Genomic DNA, 7,936 nt, shown 5'->3' with positions numbered 1-7,936 from the left:
TGGATCCCAAATTAAAATGATACTATTTTCATATAATTATCCTCATTCCCAGGAAAAAGCCTCATTATCACTAATTAACAACACCAGTCTAACAAGGATCCTAACGACCGGTTCATCACTAACAGTGACAACAATAACAGCGACAACAACCGGTTCTTTTGAAAGAATGAAAAACTATACATTTCTTGGCCGTGTCCAATTGATTTTCGCTGATAAAATCCTACCAAAACATCGGATATGGGTCACATTTTGGAAATAGGTATTTGAAGCCACAGCCTAATTGGCAAAAATATGCAATAATGTCTAATGTGAATAATAAAGGCACTTACCAGAGTAAATCTAAGAAATTGAAAGGGTAACTTAGCTAAATTTAGACGCACCCAGAGAGAGACTATGTAGACGTCATTACTGAAGGCCCTCCCACTCATTGATACCCTACTGTAGTATGACGTAGTTATTAGACACTCCAGTCGTATAGCCACTTTATGAATGAAGACACACAAACAGCTACCCTTTACACTTCTTCTCTCTCTCTCTCTCTTACAGTCTCTCTCTCTCTCTCTCTCTCTCTCTCTCTCTCTCTTTCATATATATATATATATATATATATATATATATATATATATATATATATATATATATATATATATATATATATATATATATATATATATATATATATATATATATATATATATATATATATAATATATATATATATATATATGTATATATATATATATATATATATATATATATATATATATATATATGCTTAAAAAATCACAGTAGATGCACGTGACTTCATAAATAAGCGAATACCACGGTATTCGCTATATATATATATATATATATATATATATATATATATATATATATATATATATATATATATATATTTCCTTTTAGCATAACTACATTGTAGTGCAATATGATACTCATAATTCATAGTCTAAGCACTTGGGCTATAACATAAATTTTATAATCCATTAATCCAATTATTCTGCTGAACTGCATTAAAACTGAAATGTGATATAAACTTATACATTAAATATAAAACTATGTAAAGCATATGTTGTTGTTTGTTTAAGTTTAAGACAGAACTTGTTCGAATCTGAGTCTTGCTCATGGAGCAGACCATAAGTAAAGAAGTTTCGTTACAAATACAGAAATCAATATTTCTATATGAGTAAAGGGGAAAAAAAGAAATTAGAGAACACACAACCAAAATAATTTTTATTCATTTTCATCATCGTCATCATCCAGGTATAGGTCTTCTATATCCTCGTCATCGTTGTCTAAGTTTATAATGATAGGTCCAACAGGCTCTTGAATGTTGTCCATTGACCAATACCCATCCTCAAAGGCTCGAGATCGTTTCACTGCAGACCCCCAAACACTTTCAGTGGCCAAAAGCTTGCCTTCCTCCAGTCTTGCCTGCAAGTCTGCCCGTGTGAATCGCTGTAAAGATGAACGCACATGACGTTTCATACACGCCCATACTTGCTCAATGGCATTGAGCTCTGGGTGGGCAGGTGGCAGACGCACCACCTCGTGGCCCCACTCTCGAATTATGTTGTCCACGATGTACAGTGGTTTTGGCCTGTTCTGTTGACATATGAGCAACAGCCCAGGTCTTGTGGCACCGTCTGGGGCAGGGATTCGGCGACTCTGAAGCCAGGTAATAAGGTCTGCTTTCTTGGTGGCTGTGGTAGGACACCGACACTCGTCTAATAGCTGGCTGTGATAAGGTGCGTTGTCGAGCACCAATACTGATGGTTCAGGCAGCAATGGTAGAAGCTACGTTGTTAACCAGCGTATGAACAGCTCGCCTGTCATTTTCCCGTGGTAATCGCCACTTGTACTCTTTGCAGGATAACAAAGGAAAGAGCCTTCAATAAATCCATTTGCTGTGCCAGCTGCTACCAACACGAAGCGCTCTCCCTCGCCAGGTGGTACCTGTCGGCTATGCGTGGCCCTGGTAACAGGTTGTGCGGTGTTCACCCACTCTCTGTTGTGGCTCATTCTGGTGGTGAACCACGTCTCATCGACATATACTATCTCCCTTCCATCTTCTCGATGGCGCTTCAGAGCCCGGAGAGCCCCGATCCGTCGGCAAACCACATCAATGGACTCTTTTGCAAGATACATCTTTCGTTGAGACGTTTTATATCTGAATCCCATATTCTTGCAGGAGCCGCCACACCGCTATCTCGGAGGTTGTTTCAGGGATTATGGTGGCTGTCTTCAAATCTGTCATCAGGGTTCTAACAGTAAATACTTGCTTTGCAGCAAATATCTCGTGAACAAACCGACGAATGGCACCCACTGTAAAATTATCAAAGACTTGTGGTATAGGAAATACTTCGCCAGCAGACTCATGTGAGATCACTGATCTGTTACGGTGAACAATCTTCCTCACAGAAAGCGACGTGATACCCATGAAATTTGCCACACGGTCGTAGGGCCTGTGTGGACAAAGACCAGTATTTAGCTAGTGAATAAAAATGCATTATATGTTATACTTTGTTTTCTCTACGCAAACGTTCATGCAAAGAAATTTATAATATTATAAGTCATAATAATGACATTAATATTCGTCACAGTTATTATCATTATTGTTGTTATTAATATAATCATCATTATTGTTATTATTCATACTTCGACATCAAGGAAGAGTATGAGTAGAATATTTAGAGATATATAAATGCTTTACATATATGAACTTAGACATATAATGTACATACATGCACATACACATAATTTATAAATGAAGCTTTATATATAAATGTGTGTGTGTGTGTGTGTAAGTACAGTATATATATATATATATATATATATATATATATATATATATATATATATATATATCATATATATATATCCTATATATATATAAGGAGATCAGTAGAATAGGTAAATTGTTAAATATGGTTGATGAAGCTAGTCAGTGAGTTAGTTTGCAGTCAAGAAAAAATCTGTCCTCTGTTATTCTTATTGTGAAAATTTAGAGATACATTAATATAAAGAAAATATATATCTCATTTTTTTTCCAAAACTCGTCATTCAAAGTATAGACCCCTATAAAATTGTTAATTTAGGCTTCCGTGTCTGAAATCATCTTGGGTGGTTTGTTGCATGATCTGTTACCCACTTACCTGTTAATATTAATCATATGACGCATGCAGTTATTTTCTTTATTGCATACTGCAAAAACATGCAGCACGAAAGCAGTCTTGCAGCCACAAGGACAATTTGCCAGGCCTGTCATAAGTGAAGCACCAGACAGCAGTCACATAGAACAGATTGGCTTTGACGTATGAATGCTCTGCTGTCCTCCTCCTGTTATCGGCGTGTTTACTATTGTGAATGGAAAGTTTACTGGGTATTACGTCTGATGTCATAGTTCACGTCACAACTAGCCTCTTTCTGGGTGCGTTTAAATTTAGCTAAGTTACCCTTTCAATTTCTTATATTTACTCTGGTAAGTGCCTTTATTATTCACATTAGACCTTACTGCATATTTTTGCCAATTAGGCTGTGGCTTCAAATACCTATTTCCAAAATGTGACCCATATCCGATGTTTTGGTAGGATTTTATCAACGAAAATCAATTGGACACGGCCCAGAAATGCATAGTAAGTACCCCGGTGCGCTAAGAGCAGACACAGTAATCAGTCATTTCATTTTATGCAGTTTCAGATATCACGGTCTGATGCTCTTCTGATTCAATTAATATTGTTCAGTCACTCTCCAATTATATCAAAGGATTCGGCTGAAATGACATTAGCACAGATGGGAGGTTAAGGTGAACGGTTGAGGACGATCGTGGCCTATGACCTATGACCTATGACTTATGACCTTTGAGTGTACGCATCACGCATCAATGGGACTTAATAAATCATATAGCCAACCTTTATATTCAACCTTTTCCCAGCGTCATTGAAAATAAAAATACAGATGGAAGGTAAATTGAAAAACTGAGGACAATTGTGACTCATGCCCTTTACGACCTATGACCTGACATTTCTGTAACTCTTATGCACGAATGGGACTTGATCACTCATCTATGCGTTTCAATTTTAAGGGCAGTATGAATTCAATTCGACCATTGCCTCTACGCCTGAGGACGTTTGTTGCTACAAAACAATGACCTTAGACTGATGACCTGTGACCTATGAACTTTCTGTAACCCTTATGCATGACTGGGAATAGGTAACTCTTTTCTCCATTTATATCAAAGGATTCGTCTGAAATGACAATAGCACAGATGGGAGGTTAAGGTGAACGGTTGAGGACGATCGTGGCCTGTGACCTATGACCTATGACTTATGACCTTTGTGTGTACGCATCACGCATCAATGGGACTTAATAAATCTTATAGCCAACCTTTATATTCAACCTTTTCCCAGCGTCATTGAAAATAAAAATACAGATGGAAGGTAAATTGAAAGACTGAGGACAATTGTGACTCATGCCCTTTACGACCTATGACCTGACATTTCTGTAACTCTTATGCACGAATGGGACTTGATCACTCATCTATGCGTTTCAATTTTAAGAGCAGTATGAATTCAATTCGACCATTGCCTCTACGCCTGAGGACGTTTGTTGCTACAAAACAATGACCTTAGACTGATGACCTGTGACCTATGAACTTTCTGTAACCCTTATGCATGACTGGGAATAGGTAACTCTTCTCTCCACGTGAATTTTAAAAGGGGTAGTACACGTTAAATTAGACCTTGTCTTCAATGATGCTACAGGTCTTCAGTTTTACAAAATAATGACCTTTGTCCGATGACCTGTGACCTTTCTGTAACCCTTATGCATGACTGGGAATAGGTAACTCTCCTATCCACGTGAATTTTAAAGGGGGTATTACACGTTAAATTAGACCTTATCTTCAATGATGCTACAGGTCTTCAGTTTTACAAAATAATGACCTTTGCCCGATGACCTGTGACCTTTCTGTAACCCTTTTGTATGACTGGGAATAGGTACCTATCTCTTCTACTCACGTGAATTTTAAAAGGGAATACAAGTTAAATTCAACCTTATCTCCAATGCTACAATTCGTCAATGTTGCAAGGACCATAAGAATTAATCGTATCAATGCTAAATTTGACTTCCAGAATCATCACCTGTAACAGTTTCCAATAACATCCCTCTTCTTTGTATTAAAATTAATCCCATTTCTTGAAACAATTAACATCTTACGTCATATTTGTGACCTTTACAACTGAAAATCTTTTCGAAGATTTTAGCAATAAGAATATTGATAATTCCCAATTTTCCCGGGAGAGAGAGAGAGAGAGAGAGAGAACGTCCGTTATCAAATGATATATAATTAACAGAAAGAAGCCTTCTACAAGTCTTTGGCAGGCTCAGAATCAAGTCATTTAAAGCAAAAGGTGGCACAGGAATGAAAGATATTCTCTCTCTCTCTCTCTCTCTCTCTCTCTCTCTCTCTCTCTCTCTCTCTCTCTCTCTCTCTCTAATCGTTGGAATTTTAGTGCTCTTTTCACTTCGCTTTTGATACAAAAGGAGTCTCTTGAAATTCCCCGAAGTCTATCGGAGACTGAAAATGGTCCCAGTTGCAAATAATATTGGAATGCAAAAGCTATGCATTTCTCTTGTCCTTCGATATTGGGTGGTGGTGGATATTTCTCCAGCAAAAGGTTTCAGTTTTCTACTCAATGTGAATTATGAATAATAATACGCAGATATAGTATGTGTGTGAATATATATATATATATATATATATATATATATATATATATATATATATATATATATATGTTATGGGGGGATTCCCCCCCCCCCCATTATTCATTAGGTAAGCGTGAGCACGAAACGGAAGGCAAACCAACACACAGCATTACTCACACAGCCTCTCTCTCTCTCTCTCGGCAATCCCTCTCTCTCTCTCTCTCTCTCTCTCTCTCTCTCTCTCTCGGCAATCTCTCCCTCTCTCTCTCTCTCTCTCTCTCTCTCTCTCTCTCTCTCTAGCACCGACACCTTTCTCCATTCTAACAGGTAATGAAAATGAGAGAGTCGCATCATAACATTAACGTTTATTAACAATGAATAAATAAATCAATCAATCAAGTAATCCAGTCTTACAGACTAACTCAAAAAACACCGAATAGTACAATGTCCGATAGTAATCATTAGTCACCAAAAAAGTCTACACCCATCTGGGAACTCTTTGTCCCCCTGCATTCCAGAAGTACCAGAATCGTCTGTTTCAAAGATACAGAACACATCCCGGTAAGTACACACACAAGTTTAACAGACAGAGGTTAAATATTGGATATTATCATAAAAATGTCAAACAGACAACAAGCCAGTCTTTGGCTAAAGCACTTCAACACTCACCCAAGCAACCGGACACTTAAACACTATGTCACAAAAACTCCCCGGCGAACGCCACGGCATCTTGCCTGTGACTTGAAGCCCCTCTGTCAAAAATCCTCCCATAGGCTTGGGTATGACACTCTTTTAACAGAAAGAGGCGCACACACACATACGAACGCACAGTTCGTTAGCGCCTCGCAACACTAGTTGCATCCAGTTTCACAAAGGCACTTTGAGAAGAGTTAATAAACTCAGTACATTGACTTGTCGAACTAAGCATTTTTATCTCACGCCATCCCCAGAAACTCATTCATTAGCTACTCTCAGGTCGTTACCTCTGTACTGTTCTCCACATTCCATAGGTCACAGAGAACACATGGACAATATATTATCAATCAAAAACCCTAGGCCTCACATATATATGTAATAATTACATATATATTAAATTTACAAGATCTGTAAATATAAACCAATGACCTGGGGTCATGGCATTAGGAGGGTTCTACGTGACCAAAGCAGACCTAGATTACGCTATGCGCTGTCTGCAGTAGCCTGATCTAGCTCTAAGCTTTGTCAACATTTTTATGTTTATGATAACTTTGCACAACAACTTCCATGGGAAGCGGTTGACTGTTAACCTACGCCGGAAACTTGTAACCCCAATTCCGAGCCGGCGGACTACGTATGTTGTTTTTATATGATTGCTTAGATAGCTAATATTCCGCTATCGACGCGATCTTTAGAATGGCAGTTCCACGCCAACAATCAAACATATCGGTCGTCCGACCGAGCTGCATCTCTAGTATGGAGTTACAGAATAAAGTTGTTATCTTGTTCAACTAGCCTGTTTGAATCATCTCCTCTAGTCAAGAAAGAACCTCTCTACTAAGATATCCAAGGGAGATGAGAGGAACCAAAAAATACTTACGAATGACAGTCGTAAGGAAAACACAAAAAGTCTATCGCCAAGCGATAAGACTTAGATGTGGTGGCAGCGTATAACGGAAAATATAATTAACAAGACCCATATCAGCCGACCGAAGGTCTACAAGAACTAACTTCCACCTTCAACATCAAACTAAACAGAGGAAACGGGATCTTCAATCAATGCAACAGTTTATGAAGACGCAACTATGTCCTTCATCGAGAGGAATACAAGCATTTAACACTGACGTTTGAGCAACTGTTGTCACTTATCTTCGAGAATCTACACCGGACGAGAGCAGCATCGAACATCAACGGAAAGAAGAAAACAAACACAGGGAACATCACCCGTTCACGAGCAAGGACGGAGGCTGTGACGTCATCAATCTTGGACTTCCCCACGCATCGTGCACCGAGAGAAGACCGTGACGTCATCACGACTTCCGACGCGAGACGTAGACAGGAACTGAGACGTCATCCCATGTCAACAATCCTTCGCAATATAAATCTGGAGCTAAGTACATTTTTATCTATTCAGGTCTTTTCCTCAGTGAAGTGTTGTTCATCAAGAGTCGATCATCCAGTATTCTGGGGGTGAGTTGTTCGCCATATTAATCTTCCTTCATTACAGAATCAATCTTCAACTACGAGG

The 7,936-nt window shown here is 38.4% G+C and overlaps 1 pseudogene; it reads right to left on the bottom strand.

The window, feature by feature from the left end:
- Nucleotides 1-1,507: 1,507 nt before the first annotated feature.
- Nucleotides 1,508-7,936, bottom strand: part of LOC135220679 (uncharacterized) — a 36,722-nt pseudogene continuing 30,293 nt past the window's right edge.

Source organism: Macrobrachium nipponense, chromosome 20 (genome assembly GCF_015104395.2).
Source record: "Macrobrachium nipponense isolate FS-2020 chromosome 20, ASM1510439v2, whole genome shotgun sequence".
Lineage (NCBI taxonomy): Eukaryota > Metazoa > Arthropoda > Malacostraca > Decapoda > Palaemonidae > Macrobrachium > Macrobrachium nipponense.
The sequence above is the reverse complement of the archived record's forward strand: the minus strand, read 5'-3'. Positions and strand labels throughout refer to the sequence as shown.